Genomic DNA, 20523 nt, shown 5'->3' with positions numbered 1-20523 from the left:
ATGTTTCCACGTGCAGGAAACGCTGCGTGTCTGACGCTGCATAGAGCCGCAGCGTCAGACACGCAGCGTCCAGATGTTACAGCATAGTGGAGGGGATTCAATGAAATTCCGTCTCCACTATGCGTGGTAACACGCAGGCGGCGGCCCTGCGACTCCGGACATGCTGCGCGTCTTTTCAGATCGCAGCATGTCCGTATATCTTGCGGCGACGCTGCGTCGCCGCAAGATATAGCACAGGGCCCTGTGGTGGGGAGCTATGATGCCGGATGTGTGCTGTGAACACATCCGGCATCATCGCGTCCCAGAAAGGGGGCGGGGCTTACCGCAGAGCGGCTAAGCCGCTCCGGCGATACCGCCGGCCATCCTGAAAGTGGACACATGCCCTTAGTGAACACAAGTTATATGGCGTGGATGCCATCCCCATGACCTGATGACACAGACCCCATTGATGCTACCAGCAACCCACTACCACCAATAAATTACTTACGCACTCACAGTGGGGAAAAAAAGTATTTAGTCAGCCACCAATTGTGCAAGTTCTCCCACTTAAAAAGATGAGAGAGGCCAGCTCTTTGGTCTTCATCATAGTGAAGTTTGGAGTGTGACTGTTTGTGGTTGTGGATAGGTGTCCTTTATACTGATAACAAGTTCAAACACGTGCCATTACTATAGGTAATGAATGGAGGACAGAGGAGCCTCTTAAATAAGAAGTTACAGGTCTGTGAGAACCAGAAATCTTGCATGTTTTAGGTGACCAAATACTTACCGTATTTTCCACCATAATTTGCAAAATAAGTCTTGCCAAATCAGACAAGGTGATTTTCTGGATTTATTTTCTCGTGTTGACTCTCATAGTTCTGGTCTACATATGATGTCAATTACAGGCCTCTCTCATCTTTTTAAGTGGGAGAACTTGCACAATTGGTGGCTGACTAAATACTTTTATTCCCCACTGTATCTTTTCATCTGAAGCCCATTGCCTTATACGAGGTACCAGCTCATCTTCAGCTGTATTACAACGCAAATCTGTGAATTTGAGAAAGGCCCATGCTCGGGCCGAAACATTGAAATCACTTAGAAAATAATTTTTCATTCTTAGTCATTTATCACTGTGGTGAACTCTTTTGCAAAATAATAAACAAAATATGACTCCCACAAGATTCCATTTAAGGTACATGACCTCCACACTGTCCTGTCCCAAAAAAATTGCTTCCACACTATCCACCCTTATGAACTATAACCACAATACAGTCCTCTTATGAACTATGGCCTCCACACCATACGTCCTCAAGAGCTATGAACGCTACACAGCCCACCTTATGAACTGTAACCACCACACGGTTTACCCTTATTAGCTATAACCACCAGACTTTCAGCTCTTATTGCCTATAACCTCCACAATATCGGTCCTTAAGAACTATAATTGCCAAACTGCACCCTTATTATCTCTGTCCTCCACACTATTCCCATTTCTCACTGTCTACCATCCACTGCTTAACCTTACGTTGTACAGATCCTCCACACTGCCCTAACCTTCAGCATTCTCCTCTATTGCACCCTGTTTCTCCTTACTGCCACCTCACACTAACACCACTCACCTCTCACCTAACTACAATAACAGTCTTCTGTCTTTGGCTCCTAAAGAACGCTTACCATCTAGCTGTCTGCAGCACCACTGCGGCATGGCTGAGATATCAGCAGCATGATGAGGTGACATCATTATGCCCCTGCATGGTGGCACATTGGGACAAAGTGCTGATATGCGCTTCTCCTTCGCTGTGACAGGGTCACTCAAATTTTCGATTGTATTCATATGTGCAGGACGCAAATACCATTGAATGCAGACAGTAGGAACGGGCGTTCCATCTGTTCTCCTAATGGGCTGTCAGTGCAACAGTTGTCTAGGTGGAGAATCAAGAGTTCCATCCATGGCGCGTGACACTGGGAGGCAACTCAGACTTCAGCTTGTGGCAAGATGCTCATCTTGCCTAATGACAGAAGCTGGCCTGTGTACTATATATATCTCATGATGTGCAATATATGTTTATAACTTTCCTTCTATTTGTAGCATTCACTTATGAAGAGACTTTACATTTTTAGATTTATTCTCCTAAAAATAGCATATTGCACTTATGGCTCAGAATGAGATGAAGAACAATACATTATAAGTGTTCATATATTATTATTATTATTATTATAATAATAATAGCGCTTTACATGTTAAATGTTGTTTCTGATTGTTTCTGCAGAGTTCTAGTAGTAATTAGCAGGTTTTATTAAACTTTTCAGAAGTGCATGTAGCATGTAAAATTAAATTTAGAGAAGGAACTATGCTAAGCTAAATGAAAAACAAGGCTCTACCGGTGGGAAGATTTTTTCGTTTTTGCTGCATCTTTTCTTTAACTGCATCTTGAACAGAATGCAAGGCAAAATACACTTTCCATATGTATCTGTAGAATACAGGCTCCATGTTTGTCGGCTGCCTGCAGCACAGGCAGACACGAAATCCGCCAGCTTCATTGTACACATCATCATGCTTTCTCTCTTTCCCTTTTATAGATGTGTAGAGTTAGCTCTCTATAGTGGTCCCACCTCTTTCTGTGAAATAGACATTACCTTATTCAAGAAAGAATCTGCACCGCATTCTTCTGTCTGGTTCTTGAAGGGATAATTTTCAACGTAAGTTTAATTATGTTTTAAGTCGGCCTCGGAGCTGCAGAAGCGAACACTGCTGGCCATCTGATCTGCACAGCAAAGAAATCTAATCAGACAGCAAGCCACCAAAGCATGGGGCCCATGGATCGCAGAGGGGATTCAATCTCTCCAAACTGTTTTCAGGATCAAGAGATTAAACTAAACCAAACTGTACATTTATTATAAAAATAAGGTTCAGTGATGCAGAATGAGGAAAAAAACAAAACAAAAAAACACTATAATGTTTCTATTGCTTATGGTTCAATCTTTAGACCGAGCATTTTGTATTTGCTGCGGTCAGACGTGTAGAACAGGACATTTTGTGTTTTAGAGAACGTTATGTTTGTGATGTGATCCTTTTTCATCTTTACGCTGTCCTTGAATACAAAAGTGTACTTTTGTTTGCTTTTTTTGTTGCTTTCCTACTGTTGATCAAATCATTAGGCAGAAAGGTAAAACATTCCATATAGTCGGTTGCCATCTATTTATTAATGTAGTGGTCGACGCTCACTTAACTGTGCACTCACTATATATTTTTGTGTAAATGATCTCACATGACTCAACAAATCCATCTGCATAAAACAGGCCAAGTTCAGAGCCTTCCCAGGAGGGGAGGAGAAAAATTGCTTTGTGGAAAGGACCTGGAGCTCTGCCCTTTCTCTGGCTCAAATTACTCGCCTGTCAGGCTTGACAGATTTGGCTGAAAATAAAAGGAAACGGCCGTGAAAAAGAGATGAATGAGCTCAGCAGTTCTGCAGATAACAGAGGCCTTAGGGCAGCCCAGATCTCCCAAAACAACATCTCCTAGTGCCACGTACATCGGTTGTACCCCATCCTAGAACCTAAAGGGAACAGAGCAGGAACTAATGTAAATAAAACACAATAGGATAATTAACTACCTCTCCTCCCGCCTGCTGCAGCGCAGAAAAGAAAGGAGATGATTTAGAAAAACGAACCGATGATGTCAACTTACTCGGTGCCAACAAAGAGCTAAGTCATTTGTGTAAGTGTATGCCTGGTGACCACAGTGGGTATTAAGCACTTAGCTTGGCAATGACATAACAGTCTGTAATGTGAAGCACTAAGAAATGTTCTGGCTTTGAAATGCCTCTCTCGACCATCAGCCATATGTTTGGCTTCTCCATTTTCAGAGCGGGTGTTCCAGCAGGCCATCTGGTTTCTATGGAGTAAAATAGATGTAAAGCACAGAGTATTTCCCTGTGTGGATGAAACGCTCTCCCTCCCTTCCTTCTTTTAAACTACTTTCCCAGACAGAGTTCCTTTTCATTCACCAACTTTCAAAGCAAACTTTACCTCATATAGCATCCTGTCCTCCCGTCCCCCTTTTCCCTCTGGTTCCATTACTATAATTACGGAAGAATGCAGAGCGCAGCAGTGTAAACAAGGCAAGTAGAGGCATTCCCATTTGTAGACTACACAGAGGAGGGCTTCCTCATACACACAGATAAGGATTTGCAACCAGCATTGCTGATATTTGATCCCCAGTGTTTAAAAATAGGCACATTCTTGGCAGATACAAGAGTTGCCGAGGCGCCCTTGACACTTGTTTCACATTGAGAAAAAAAAAACCTCGAACCCTCCCATGGAAAGTGGAAAAAGCACATTCACTATAAATTACATCAGCTTCATAGCTAAACATGGATAGAATTTCAACAATGAAGCAAATACAAAGAAAAGAAAAACAGCAGCCTGGAATATATTGTATCCTACCAGAGATCGATGTATTACACGTGCACAATACATGCCATTGAATGTGGACGTTATGGAAATCATCGTCTATAGGTATTCACCTATATATGCATCATTGTTGGTATACAAGAAATGTTCTGCTCCACTAACGCCTATTTGCCAAAATTGAGAAAATTACGTTAGGCGTTCTGCACAGCAGGAAATGAGGAGCCTTGGCATTCCAAATAAGCTTTTTATTGATACCAAGCCGTATTCTCATTTCCCATGGTGCAGCCCGCCGAACGTGATTTGCTCCACTTTGGCAAACACATCTGGAAGATATCTCCTTCAGTCATGGGGCAGCAGCAGAGGATATCCACACTTAAACAGGTGTTGTGCCTTGCCAAAACACCTCCAGGTGAGCACAACCACCCACTCTGTGGCCTCTCTCCCACACGATACTGCCCTATTGTAAGCGCTTTTGTCTACGTCACTTTTACAGTCAGCACCATTGACACCAGTGGCCAGATGACACCCACCCACAGAGGCTTTACTGTACAGAAATCTTGAAGTGTCACACTCCGTTTAATAGTAGGTTGGATAACTAGCTTTGCCTACAAGATGCCAGACTGCTTGTTACATCACTATACTATGTACTCTAATTGACTGAGCGAAAAGTTACATTTAATTTTTGAGTTATTTGTACACTAATTAATGAGATCAAGATTGGTGTAAAGTACTTTACTGTAAAACTCCTTCAGTCTGACATCTATAGATCCAAATACGGTAATAAATTCATTCAAATCAATCCAAAACTTTCAATAATCTAACACAAATCTCAGATTATCTCAGATTATAAAACCTTCATTTACAGTTCAGCAGAGTACCACCTTACTTGAAGCCAGCACTTTATATTGAACTGTCTTTTGTAGGTTCTGTATCATTAGAAGAAAATGTTATATATTTTTCAATGCCTGTCCATGCAGAACATTTTATAAAGTAGCACATCTCGTTTCCCCTACTTCCAGGTAAGAAATTGGCATTAATATTGTTAGCAAAATTTCTCCAGGCAAATTGTCACCTTCTGGAAGAGAGAAGTCATTGTTCTCTGATCACTCCATGCTTCATACTCTGCATATGACAACTCAGGTCTATATTTTAATCTTTAAAGAAGAGCTTTCACCTGCATTTAAGGAGTTAAAGTGTAAATATCACCAGTCTGTAGCTGCTTTCTTTTAATTAAGGCTACTTTCACACTAGCGTTAACTGCAATCCGTCACAATGCGTCGTTTTGCAGAAAAAACGCATCCTGCAAAAGTGCTTGCAGGATGCATTTTTTCCCCATAGACTTGTATTGACGACGCATTGCGACGGATTGCCACACGTCGCATCCGTCGTGCGACGGATGCGTTGCTTTGGCGGACCGTCGGGAGCAAAAAACGCTACATGTAACGTTTTTTGCTCCTGACAGACCGCTTTTTCCGACCGCGCATGCTCGGCCGGAACTCCGCCCCCACCTCCCCGCACCTCACAATGGGGCAGCGGATGCGCCGGAGAAATGCATCCGCTGCCTCCGTTGTGCAGTGCATTAAACGCTAGCGTCGGAATCTCTGCCCAACGCATTGCGACGGGGAGATTCCGACGCTAGTGTGAAAGTAGCCTAAGAAAACAATGGATAGCCACACCACAGACTGATGAATTTACTAAATGTAATTTATAAACATTAGGTCCCTTAGTCTGGTATTAGGGATACTTTTTGCTATTTGTGTTCAATTATATTTATTAAAATCACTCTGTGGCTGCCCGTTGTTTTTTTTAATTAAAAGGCCATCCATAGAAAGGTGATCAGTACTATTTAACTTCTTAAGGATGCAGCTAATTTTAATTTTTGCGATTTATTTTTTTTTTGCTAAATTCCAGATTTTTATCTTGCCATTATCGTAGCCATGTCAGGGCTTGTTATTTATGGGTAGTTGTAGCTTAAGGTTAGGGCTACAATTCGACATGTGTTGGACTCACACTAAAATTGCATCGGCACACTGCAACGACGGATGGAATGGTTGCATTGCAACCTGAGACATAGTGTGATTGAAACAAGAGTTGGAAATGTTTATAAATGTGTTGGACTATCTGATGCAAGTCACACGTAACATAATGGCCATAGGCTTCAATGCAAATCTCACTTGACATGCGACTTGTGTGCAACTTACCTGCAACTTGGCCGTTTTATTTACAAGATCAGAGATATAAATTCGTTGAGTGGCAACAAGTCAAAGACAAGTTACACAAATGTTTTTGTCGCACAACTTTTCACACATGGTCGCCCTATTACCTTGTCCTAGACTTAATGACACCACTCATTTTACAATGTTTCATTTTTATGGTGTTAAATCCAAAGAAAAAAAGACCTAACAAACATGATTTTTCAGGTCAGTATTATTATGGTAATACCAAAACATGGATGTGTTTTTTGTTTTTTTTTACTAATTCAGTAGATTAAAAAAATATTCAGAACTTTTTAAAGAAAAAAAAAATTCATTTGTGTCACCATTTTCCAAAATGTATATTGATCTCTATTGATGGTGCCATACAAAGGCTTGACTTTTTGAAGATATCATAGTACCATTTTGGGTTACATATTATAATTCCCCTCTCCAGTCCATCCTTATTGCGGCAGCCAGGGTTGTCCACTGGCTAATCGGTACTCGGACGCGTCTGCTCTTCGCCAATCGTTACATTGGCTGCATTCATTATAGGGTCCAATTCAAAGTACTTGTTCTCACCCACAAAGCTCTCCACAGTGCAGCACCCCCCTACATCTCCTCCCTTATTTCCTGTCTATCGGCCTAATCGACCACAGCACTCTGCAAACGACTTTCGACTAACCTCTGCACTTATCCGTACCTCCCACTCCCAACTCCAAGACTTCTCCCGTGCTGCGCCAATCCTCTGGAATGCTCTACCCCAAGATATTAGGACCATCCACAATTTGCATAATTTTAGGCACTCCCTCAAAACACATTTGCTCAGAGCGGCCTATCACAGTCACTAATCAAACTCATTTTATGTGGACGTGTGCATGTGTAGCCCATTCACTATCCCCCACCCCCTGCAGATGGCTGGACCATCATAGTAAATACATCATTGTAAGTACACACCTGTACTTGTATCTCCCCCACCTCATTGTAGATTGTAAGCTCTCACGAGCAGGGTCGTCTAGTTTTGCTTTAATTATTGTATTGTTAACGTTGTTACTTATGACTTGTGTTTTGAAACTGTTAAACTGTAAAGCGCAGCGGAATATGTTAAAGATTATTATTATTATATCATTTACGGTAAACTGATTTTTTTTCTGGATGTTGTGGTGACAAAAAAAAACCATTTTGAGTTTCAATGTTTTTTTCTTTACAACATTTATCATATAGACTAAACAATTATATATTTTCATACAACGGATTTTAACAGAAATGGTAGCACCAAAAATTTCTTTATTTTTTACATTTATTCTTACCTAAGAAAAAGTGAAGTGATTCAAATTTGAGGGTTTTTTTAACAAAACTTTTTTTTATTTTCTCCCTTTTTTAGTCCTTATAGGGGACTTGAATCTGCGATTGTTTGACCTCTCTACTATACTGCAATTCTTCAGTATTACAATATATAGTTCTAATCACAATCTCCTATGAAGCCTGGCCACGCAGAAATCCGTCGGCACCACGCAATTGCGCTGCGTGATTAAGAGAAGCATTTCATGACTTAACCACTGCGATTTGAACCTCTGTTTTCACAGGAAGACACTGGTGTAGATAATGACATCCGAGTGCTGGATGAATTTTTCACGGACTTGCATTGGGTGGTGTAATCCAACACTCGGATTAAATATTGGAAAAGTCTACAAGCTTTTATGTGCTCACTATGTCTGAAGAAAAACAAAAAATCAGACATGTGAAGTATGTCATAAACTATTATAGGTATGATTGCTATCCATGAAAAATGCGGGTAATAATTAATAATAATAATAATTTTAATTTATATAGCGCCAACATATTCCGCAGCGCTTTACAAATTATAGAGGGGACTTGTACAGACAATAGACATTACAGCATAACAGAAATACAGTTCAAAACAGATACCAGGAGGAATGAGGGCCCTGCTCGCAAGCTTACAAACTATGAGGAAAAAGGGGAGACACGAGAGGTGGATGGTAACAATTGCTTTAGTTATTCGGACCAGCCATAGTGTAAGGCTCGGGTGTTCATGCAAAGCTGCATGAACCAGTTAACTGCCTAAGTATGTAGCAGTACAGACACAGAGGGCTACTAACTGCATAAAGTGAACGAGAACATGATGCGAGGAACCTGATTTTTTTTTTTTTTTTAAATAGGCCACACAGGGATCGTTAGGTTAATGCATTGAGGCGGTAGGCCAGTCTGAACAAATGAGTTTTTAGGGTACGCTTAAAACTGTGGGGATTGGGGATTAATCGTATTAACCTAGGTAGTGCATTCTAAAGAATCGGCGCAGCACGTGTAAAGTCTTGGAGACGGGAGTGGGAGGTTCTGATTATTGAGGATGCTAACCTGAGGTCATTCGCGGGTAGCATTGATACGAGAAAAAAGCTGAAAGAGCTGTGATACAGCCAGAATCTGTCTTGTCGAGCGGGTTCAGCTCCTGAGCCTGCTCCATATACCCCCACCAATAATAGTACATCATGTGGTGGGAAGGGGTTAAGGTACACCTTCTTTGCAGCATAACCAGTATTGTTCAGAGCCGCACCAGATGTGGCAAGCCAGAAAAACAATGTGGCGTTTACAGAGCATAGCACACCTCAGTAATTAAACTGGAGCAGACAGCGGGCACAAAGCATTTTCTTTTATGCCCCATAGCAACTGAAACTGATCCTAATAAAAGCAATTGCAAATAATTAACAAAACAAAAACTCACAGCCCTCATGAGAAAAGCTGCTTTCCCCCTGTGCCTGCGAGTATTTAATGGGAGGCTATGGCAGGGAAAAAGAATGCAGTTTGAGTTTCACGCGGCAGCATACAGTACATTGTTGTAGCCTGAGTCACAGCAGTAGTTTAATATCTTGAGTCACCAACCACTGAGCCACCAGCAGCAGAGGGGAATCCTAGACTTTAAAACCCATCAATCTGTAGCAGCTCATTGACAGCTGGACTAATGTGGCCATTCCTAAGTTTAGCCTGATGTCATGTGAACACTAGACCTACCATGATACGATCTGCTGTGCCTGAATGCTCTCTACCGATATCCCTTCTATTTACACATAATAACGACATGTTATCTTGACTACAATTAGTAAAAACAAAATGTGCGTAATTCTAATGACTTCTTTCTATGCCTCGTGAACATATTGAAATTAGAAAATGAGCCTACTTAAAAATCTGTGCTGAGATCAGCCAAGATAACTGCAAAATAGCAACAGCTCATTTTATGTAGCTGGGACACTTAATCCAAAAAGGCAGGACGAGAAAGGTATCTTCTTACAGAACCCTGGGACGCTTGCAGAAAATGAGATAATGATATAATTACTTTGCGTCACAGAGATGTGCCCAGTACGGACACCGTGTGCAGTGCTAGAAGATGAAGTTAGCCGTGTCTGGTGTGAAAGCCATCTGTAGTGATATTTGCCCATTTTACTGTCCTGAACGTGTTAAGAAGCAAAGCCTAATTAGTAAGAAGCTGCCCCTTTTCCAAATCTATGAGGCCATGTATTTGTGCTGCCATGTCTTGAATACGACAACAGTAAGCTTAAGAAAATAAAGAGTGTTATTAGTGTTTTTGTATTACAAATTGCATTGGATAGTAGCTTTGGTTTACACGTGTACTGTACAAGTCTACCCAGTGCACTGAACGGGCCCCCCCCTCCCTGATGTAGCCACTGTACGCCTATACGTACGCCTGCTACTGACTTCAGCTGTGAAAAGATAAGTGTAGGCACCTGCTGTATGCTTCTTAATGTGCTTCATACAACTGCATTTTTTTTCTTTTTCAGATTAGAAAAAAGCTTTGATACGTGACAGCTTAATTATTGTAGTGGTTTCTGGATAAATTACTCCTGGAAACTGCAGAAGCACCAGTGGATAAGGCCCAATGAATTGTGCTAATCCACAGGCATACCTGCAACGGTTAACACACCTCCTGTGAACGTACTTTGCTCGTCTACATTGACAAAACAGAACAAAAATATATAGTTCCACATCTCTAAATAAACTCAGATAAAGAATAGAATGGTGACAGCACTCAAGCCGGGAGTGCTGCCCCGCCTGCCCTTTCTCACAGACTCTTTAGGCAAAGTTCACATGAGCATATCAAACAATCATTGACATTTTTTCATCTGTATTGTCATCCATGTGCTATCCATATGGAAACCATTTTTATACATCAGCAGGGAATAAAATGTACAAATCCAGTTTCTGATGTTGGCAATGTATCCATAAAAATCGGATGTGATGCAGATAATCCATATGAGATCAGATTTTTTTGAGCACCCGTAGACGTACAGTATATGTCTATATATACACGTCTCATCCGAAATATGGAAGAGACTAGAGTGCTTGCTGCAATACTTTTTCACACCGACATTCGGTACATGTAAAAAAAGTAATCTAAATAACATTGGCCCTAGTGATGTTCAAGTGATGTCTGTTTTTTAACCCCTTAGTGACAGAGCCAATTTGGTACTTAATGACCAGGCCAATTTTTGCAATTCTGACCACTGTCACTTTATGAGGTTATAACTCTGGAACGCTTCAACGGATCCCACTGATTCTGAGATTGTTTTTCGTGACATATTGTACTTCATGTTAGTTGTAACATTTCTTCGATATTACTTGCGATTATTTATGAAAAAAACGGAAATATGGCGAAAATTTTTAAAATTTTGCAATTTTCAAACTTTGTATTTTTATGCCCTTAAGGGTATGTTCACACGTTCAGGATTTCCATCCTTTTTTTTTCCTGACTGTTTTTTAAAAAACTGCAGCTCTTGGCAGAAAACGCAGGTCCTTTTTTTGGTCCTTTTTTGGTCCGTTTTTGATGCGTTTTTTGATGCGTTTTTTGATGCGTTTTTTTGATGCAGTTTTCTAGCCAGAGTCTGTGTGTTTTCTAGGAATTTTTTTAGGGTTAAAATGGCTGAAAATACCCTAACCCTACCCCTACCCCTAACCCTACCCCTAACCCTACCCCTAACCCTACCCCTAACCCTAACCCTACCCCTAACCCTAACCCTACCCCTAACCCTACCCCTAACCCTACCCCTAACCCTACCCCCACCCCTATTCTAACCTTAGTGAAAAAAAAAAAAAAAAAATTCTTTATTTTTTTTTATTGTCCCTACCTATGGGGGTGACAAAGTGGGGGGGGTGTCATTTACTATTTTTTTATTTTGATCACTGAGATAGGTTATATCTCAGTGATCAAAATGCACTTTGGAACGAATCTGCCGGCCGGCAGATTCGGCGGGCGCACTGCGCATGCGCCCGCCATTTTGCAAGATGGCGGCGCCCAGGGAGAAGACGGCCGGACGGACACCGGGACGCCGGGTGAGTATAAGGGGGGGAGATTAGGGCACGGGGGGGGCATCGGAGCACTGGGGGGGGGCATCGGAGCACTGGGGGGGGGCATCGGAGCACGGGGGGGCGGGATCGGAACACGGGGGGGGCAGCCACACTCCGCCCACGCACTTCCGCCCGCTCCCCGCACTTCCTGCTGCAGCGGTTCTGCACATCAAACCGCAGTAAAACCCGCAGATATATTTTTGATCTGCGGGTTTTACTGCGGTTTGGACCTCACAATGGAGGTCTATGGGTGCAGAACCGCTGCGGCTCCGGAAAAAGAATTGACATGCTCCTTCTTTTTTCCGGGAGCTATTCAGCGCGTCTTTTTTTTTACAATTTCCGGACCATGTGCACAGTGTGTCCTGTTTTCCATAGGGTACAGTGTACTGTACCCTGCATGGAAAACAGCTGCGGAACCGCAGCGGCAAAACCGCCGCGGTTCCGCGGTAAAAAACGCACTGTGTGAACATGGCCTAAATCAGAGAGATATGTCACGAAAAATAGTTAATAAATAACATTTCCCACATGTCTACTTTACATCAGCACAATTTTGGAAACAAAATTTTTTTTTGTTAGGGAGTTATAAGGGTTAAAAGTTGACCAGCAATTTCTCATTTTTACAACACCATTTTTTTTTAGGGACCACATCACATTTGAAGTCATTTTGAGGGGTCTATATGATAGAAAATAATGAAGTGTGACACCATTCTAAAAACTACACCCCTCAAGGTTTTCAAAACCACATTCAAGAAGTTTATTAACCCTTTACGTGCTTCACAGGAACTGAAACAATGTGGAAGGAAAAAATGAACATTTAACTTTTTTTTGCAAACATCTTAATTCAGAACCATTTTTTTTATTTTCACAAGTGTAAAAACAGAAATGTAACCATAAATTTTGTTATGCAATTTCTCCTGAATACGCCAATACCCCATATGTGGGGGTAAACCACTGTTAGGGCGCACCGCAGAACTTAGAAGTGAAGGAGCGCCGTTTGACTTTTTCAATGCAGAATTGGCTGGAATTGAGATCGGACGCCATGTCACGTTTAGAGAGCCCCTGATGTGCCTAAACAGTGGAAACTCCCCACAAGTGACACCATTTTGGAAACTAGACCCCTTAAGGAACTTATCTAGATGTGTGGTGAGCACTTTGAACCCCCAAGTGCTTCACAGAGGTTTATAACGTTGAGCCGTGAAAATAAAAAATCGCTTTTGTTTACACAAAAATGATCTTTTCGCCCACAAATTCTTATTTTCACAAGGGTAACAGGAGAAATTAGACCACAAAAGTTGTTGTGCGATTTCTCCTGAATACGTCGATACCCCATATGTGAGGGTAAACCACTTTTTGTGCGCACCGCAGAGCTTGGAAGAGAAGGAGCGCCGTTTTACTTTTTCAATGTAGAATTGGCTGGAATTGAGATTGGACGCCATGTCGCGTTTGGAGAGCCCCTGATGTGCCTAAACAGTGGAAACCCCCCACAAGTGACACCATTTTGGAAACTAGACCCCTTAAGGAACTTATCTAGATGTGTGGCGAGCACTTTGAACCCCCATGTGCTTCACAGAAGTTTATAACGTAGAGCCGTGAAAAAAAAAATTGCATTTTTTCTACAAAAATGATCTTTTTGCCCACAAATTTTTATTTTCACAAGGGTAACAGGAGAAATTAGACCACTATAGTTGTTTTGCAATTTCTCCTGAGTACGTCGATACCCAATATGTGGGGGTAAACCTCTGTTTGGGCGCACCGCAGAGCTTGGAAGAGAAAGAGTGCCGTTTTACTTTTTCAATGTAGAATTGGCTGGAATTGAGATCGGACGCCATGTCGCGTTTGGAGAGCCCCTGATGTGCCTAAACAGTAGAAATCCCCCACAAGTGACTCCATTTTGGAAACTAGACCCCCCATGGAACTTATCTAGATGCGTGGTGAGAACCTTGAATGCCCAAGTGCTTCACAGAAGTTTATAATGGAGAGCCGTGAAAATAAAAAATATTTTTTTTTTCCACAAAAAAGATTTTTTAGCCCCCAAGTTTTTATTTTCACAAGGGTAACAAGAGAAATTGGACCCCAAAAGTTGTTGTCCAATTTGTCCTGAGTATGCTGGTACCCCATATGTGGGGGTAAACCACTGTTTGGGCGCACGGCAGAGCTCGGAAGGAAGGAGCACCGTTTTGGAATGCAGACTTTGATAGAATGGTCTGCGGGTATTATGTTGCGTTTGCAGAGCCCCTGATGTACCTAACCAGTAGAAACCCTCCACAAGTGACCCCATTTTGGAAACTAGACCCCCCAAGGAACTTATCTAGATGTGTGGTGAGAACTTTGAATGCCCAAGTGCTTCACAGAAGTTTAGAATGCAGAGTCATGAAAATAAAAAATATTTTTTTTTCCACAAAAAATAGATTGTAGCCCCCAAGTTTTTATTTTCACAAGGGTAACAGGAGAAATTGGACTGCAATAGTTGTTGTCCAATTTATCCCGAGTACGCTGATGCGCCATATGTGGGGGTAAACCACTGTTTGGGCGCACGGCAGAGCTCGGAAGGGAAGGAGCGCCTTTTTGGAATGCAGACTTTGATAGAATGGTCTGTGGGCATTATGTTGGGATTGCAGAGCCCCTGATGTACCTAAACTGTAGTAACCCCCCACAAGTGACCCCATTTTGGAAACTAGACCCCCCAAGGAACTTATCTAGATGTGTGGTGAGAACTTTGAATGCCCAAGTGCTTCACAGAAGTTTAGAATGCAGAGTCGTGAAAATAAAAAATATTTTTTTTTTCACAAAAAAGATTTTGTAGACCCCAAGTTTTTATTTTCACAAGGGTAACAAGAGAAATTGGACCCCAGAAGTTGTTGTCCAATTTATCCCGAGTACGCTGATGCCCCATATGTGGGGGTAACCCACTGTTTGGGCGCACGGCAGAGCTCAGAAGGGAGGGAGCACCATTTGACTTTTTGAGCGCAAAATTGGCTGTCGTGTTTGGAGACCCCCTGATGTACCTAAACAGTGGAAACCCCCCAATTCTAGCTCCAACCCTAACCCCAACACACCCCTAACCCTAATCCCAACCTGATCCATAATCCTAATCACTAACCCTAACCATAATCACAACCCTTACCCCAAAACAACCCTAATGTCAACCCTAACCATAACCCTAATCAAAACCCTAAATCCAACACACCCCTAATCTCAACCCTAACCTCAAACCTAACCCTAATCCCAATACACCCCTAATCACAACCCTAACCTTAACCCTAATCCCAAACCTAACCCTAATCCCAAGCGTAACCCTAATGCCAACCCTAACCCTAATACCAACCCTAATCCAAACCCTAACCCTAATCCCAGCTCTAACCCTAACTTTAGCCCCAACCCTAGCCCTAACTTTAGCCCCAACCCTAACCCTTAGGCTACTTTCACACTTGCGTCGTTTGGCATTCCGTCGCAGTCCGTTTTGGACAAGAAACGGATCCTGCAAATGTGCCCGCAGGATGCGTTTTTTGCCCATAGACTTGTATTGCCGACGGATCGTGACGGATGGCCACACGTCGCGTCCGTCGTGCACTGGATCAGTTGTGTGTTGGCGGAGCGTCGGCACAAAAAACCGTTCAATGAAACTTTTTTTGTACGCCGCATCCGCCATTTCTGACCGCGCATGCGTGGCCGTAACTCCGCCCCCTCCTCCCCAGGACATAGATTGGGCAGCGGATGCGTTGAAAAACTACAGCTGCTGCCCACGTTGTGCACAATTTTCACAACGTGCGTCAGTATGTAGGGCCGACGCATTGCGACGGCCCCGTACCGACGTAAGTGTGAAAGAAGCCTAACCCTAAGTTTAGCCTCAACCCTAACCCTAAATTTAGCCCCAACCCTAACCCTAAATTTAGCCCCAACCCTAGCCCTAACCCTAACCCTAGCCCTACCCCTAACCCTACCCCTAACCCTACCCCTACCCCTAACCCTAGCCCTAACCCTAACCCTACCCCTAACCCTAACCCTAACCCTACCCCTAACCCTAATTTTAGCCCCAACTGCTGTTCTCCTGCCGGCCGGCAGATGGAGACAGATGGTGGGCGCACTGGGCATGCGTCCGCCATGTTCTTCTGCCGGCGGCCAGGAGGAGCAGCAAGATGATCCAGGGACCTAGGTGAGTATTGTAGGGTCCCCGAATCCCCCTATTTCTCTGTCCTCTGATGTGCGATCACATCAGAGGACAGAGAATTACACTTTACTTTTTTTTTTTTTGCGGTCGCCGGTAAACAGTTAATTACCGGCGATCGCAAAACAGGGGTCGGTAATACCGACCCCGATCATGCTCATTGGGGTCTCGGCTACCCCCGGCAGCCGAGACCCCAAAGATTCTCCCGGTGCCGGCCGGCGGGCGCACTGCGCATGCGCCCGCCATTTTGAAGATGGCGGCGCCCACCGGGAGACACGAGGAGCATCGGGGGAGCTAGGTGAGTATTGGGGGGCCACCTGGGACCCCTTTTCTCTGTCCTCCGATGTGCGATCACATCGGAGGACAGAGAAATTAAAAAGAGATCGCTTTTTTTTTTTTTTTTTTTTTTTTTTTTTTTTTGGCGATCGCCGGTAAACGGTTAATTACCGGCGATCGCAAATGCGGGGTGGGTTAAAAAAAACCCGAATCATGTTCTCTGGGGTCTCGGCTACCCTCGGCAGCCGAGACCCCGGAGAAAATCGGCCTCTGGGGGGCGCTATGGACTTTTTCCACAGCGCCGTTAATTAACGGCGCTGTGGTTTAAGTACCCTTAGCGGCCGCCGTTAAAAGGCGTATCGGCGGTCGCTAAGGGGTTAAAAGGACAGCACCTGGACCAAAAATACGGTCTTGTGAATGTTATCTTACAGAAAGTCATTCACTGTTATGTTAGCTTGTATGCCATAGCTTTCATCACTAAACAGGACGAACGATCATTAATTGGAAGCACTTTGGACACAGTACATGTCCGCTGCATCCAAAGCTCTGCTGGCTATTGAACAAAGGTGAATCCGCATGTGTTCACTGAACTCTACGGATTCACCACGTCCAATACATTGTATGGGTGAAATTTAGAAATTTATCTTGCGGAAACTCGCATCTCCGAAAGAGAAATTGACATGCTGCAGTCTGGAGAGACGTGCTGCATGTCTTGAAATACCATCCACTATGCTGCAACATCTGGATGCTGCGGATTGGACGCTGAACAAGTAAACATCATCCAACTCGCAGCGTTTACTGATTGTGTGCACATACCCTTAAGCCTTCTAAAGAGGAGAATTTTCTTGCTGTGGGATTTTAAAAGGGTTGTCCACCTTTGGAGACAATGTTTTGGGACAAGGCATTTTGTTACAGTTTTTTGTTGATTCTTGTTAAGGTTTCTTAGAAGTTTACTTTTTGGGGGTGATTTTTGAAGCATTTCTTGAAGTTCATTAAGCAATGGTTAAAAAGCTATGGTAAAAGCACTTAAACAAAATACTTAAAGACATCTAGGCATCTTCCGGGTGTTTTTTAGCCTTCCCAATTACTTCTTTGACATAAAGTATGGAACGGCTTCATAGCGGAACACACCTGAAGAATGGTCCCCTCACTTCTGTTAACCACTTGGAAACCTGAAGCAGTTAAAAGAAGCTCAAAAACCTCAAGGTATGAACAACACAGTCATTTTTCAATACAAATGAATATGAAGAATCGTTCAAGTGTATTTCTGAGATCTTTTTCAAGAGTTCTTCAGAGTGGACCCACTCAAAAATGCTAAAAAAGTTGTATACACAACCCTTCAATACACAACCCAATTATATTTCTCTACTGGTTGCCCCAGTGATCTTGGATCCAGACTTATAACATTTAACAATTGTTTATTTGCTTTCAAAAGGAAAATAATGCACGTGAAGCATGTAGATTTTGCTGTATTGTTGTGCTGTATTTAGAACCTGAAAACTATCTACTATGTGTGAAAAAGCCCTAGGAGTGCTGTTTACCTTGCATTAAAAAATGCTTCATTTGTGTCACACCTCAGATTTGAATGGTCAGCAGTGCCATGTGAGCCCAATATATCACACAGACACAAGAGCTAGACAATTTTCTAGTGGTCTGTAGTAAAAAAAAAAAGAGCAACACATTGAGAGAAATTGTCTCACCACAATTTGTAGATCACATTGCATATTGGGGGGGATGTTTGCATAGACCAGGACTACTGGTGAAACAGTGTCAAGTGAGGGTTTGTAATCTCATTTCACTGCTGACATTCCAGATTCGATAGGTCCTACATTAGGAAGGAATCCGTTATGTATATTTGGGTAACTAAATCTGCATCACAAGTTTTGGCCCACTTCTAATACATTGGACATAAGCTGTTCATATATTACAGCTGCCAAAGTCAGCAATCCACCAGAAAGATGCAGGACCATAACACTAGAAAATAAGTAAAGTACGTCGACAAGTATTACATCAGAAAAAAAACATTTCTACAAGATAGAAGGGTCTACATTTCCTTACCTGAAGCTGGTCCAAAAGCAGTCATTTAATAGTACACTATTTCAGTAGTGCTTGTCGAATGTGATCTTATTGTTTCCTGGAGAAATCCGTCTCATCCAGATGTCAGTTTAACTATTAGCATGACCTGAGAGTAGAAAAAAAAAAAAATAGTTTTTAAACATCTAAACCAATAGGTTTTTAAAGGTTTTTATTTTTTAACCTGTGACATATGTGGCTTGGCAATATACTACGTAGCTGGGCAATATACTATGTGGCTGGGCAATATACTACTTCGCTGGGCAATATACTACATGGCTGGGCAATATACTACGTGGACATGCATATTCTAGAATACCCGATGCGTAAGAATCGGGCCACCATCTAGTTGTGGATAAGTTACCTATATCACTGTACTGATCGTTTAATATTGATTTTGGGCCGAGGGTTGAAAGACTCTCTTTGTTATCATGGTGCACTGTGCAGTTAATACTTCCCACTTACTATACACACACACCTATTTACTTTTCTCTGTCTGATGATCCTCTCTGGAATGTTTTCTTTAATTAAGTTATTAGTTTTAAATTAACCAAAATATTATCTTTTCTTACAAATCAGTTTATGCTACAAAAAAGAGAAGACAGAAACAATCATGTTGCAAAAACAATATTGGTGATCTAACTTTGATATTGACAGTGTTCAAAGATATTACGACCAATTTTTAGCACCAAGTAGGAGAGAACTTAAAAGCATCTATATCTATTACAATATTAATTTCCAATAGCAGGCAATTGTTTTAGGTGGATGCAAATGTCAATGGGCATCCTGGTTCCTATAATGTGCCTCTGTTTAAGACTGCGTTCACTCAACCGTATTTTCGGTCCGTGGGCTGTCCATACAAAAAACTCACATCACACGAACATTGCCATTATTTTAATAATAAATGAGGTAGAAAACAGCTGACTGCACCACCGCTTCAGCAGACCGTGAACATGCCAGACTTTTAAACCACAGCCAGCCCGCAGACCTCGGGTGCTTCAGCCAGAAAAACAACCATCATCGATACTGCAGCCCACCTGCGCCCACCTGGCGCTTCAACGGGTTCCTAGTTTTGAACCCGTTGAAGCGCCAGGTGGGCGCGAAACGGCCGTCGTTCAGCTGCCACATTCTTATGTATATACACCCCCATGCCGTGAAGATTTGCTACAATAAAGTAACCTGTTTGCGAAGATCGGTGAGTGCTGCCGTTTTTCTTCACTTCAGTATTGCCATTATTTTCCATAGACCAAATGTCAGCATGAAAAAAAAATCGCAGCATGCACTTCTCTATTCTGGATTTTGGATAAAACTTGCCTATTCAAGTGTACGGATGAGCTAAAAAAAAAAATCAGATACCATGCTGATCAAGTCTATATGATTTTTATGGATACATTGTCATTATTTAACATGGGCAAATATTTTTGGGCTTATAAATTCCATTCACCTCTGATGTGTAATAAATGATGAATGGCAAAACAGATGACAAATTGTCTGTGTTTTCAGCGTGAAAATTTGAATGATTTTTCAAATAACCATGGTAGCCTATTGCTGCATTGACACATCCACAAAACCTGTCCTAGTGATGTCCATTTTTTCTCAGACAGCACACTAACCCACATAGATTCAGGTCTCCTGTCTGGGAGTGCAGATGCACATGACCGATTTTCTCGGATAACATTTGTACCCATAATGTTCTATGGGGCTATGAACATGTCCAATTCGTTCCTCAGACGGACTGGTCCGTGGGAAAAAATTGTCCAATTTAGATCAGAGTGTTGGATCAAAATTGGCATTCCAAGTCTAAGGGTCCGTGAAAAAAATCAGACCAAACTCGGATGACAACTGAGAAAGGTCTGACTTTCATGGACTGACAAAACAGGGAAGGTGGAGAACCTTCTTTTTTCTCTCTCCACATCCAAGAAAAACTGATGCCACTCTGATCAGAGCCTGATCAGAATAACAGGACCTTTTATCTAAGATAGGGAAAAAAAACAGTCCTGTCCATCTATCCTGAAACTCAGAGCATGACCTATTCTTTTCCGGTTTGCA

At 42.3% G+C, this 20523-nt stretch overlaps 1 protein-coding gene across 2 annotated transcripts in view; it reads right to left on the bottom strand.

Annotated features, from left to right (window-relative positions):
* The window catches only part of BACH2 (BTB domain and CNC homolog 2), a 433614-nt gene that overhangs the window by 339897 nt on the left and 73194 nt on the right, over positions 1–20523 (bottom strand). For both annotated transcript variants that reach the window (XM_069726358.1, XM_069726357.1), the window contains exon 2: positions 18460–18583. The gene's annotated coding sequence lies outside the window, so the exon portion shown is untranslated. The remainder of the gene's footprint in view (positions 1–18459; positions 18584–20523) is intronic.

The sequence above is a fragment of the Ranitomeya imitator genome, chromosome 5 (genome assembly GCF_032444005.1).
Source record: "Ranitomeya imitator isolate aRanImi1 chromosome 5, aRanImi1.pri, whole genome shotgun sequence".
Taxonomy (NCBI): Eukaryota; Metazoa; Chordata; class Amphibia; order Anura; family Dendrobatidae; genus Ranitomeya; species Ranitomeya imitator.
This window is presented reverse-complemented; position numbering and strand designations above follow the sequence as displayed.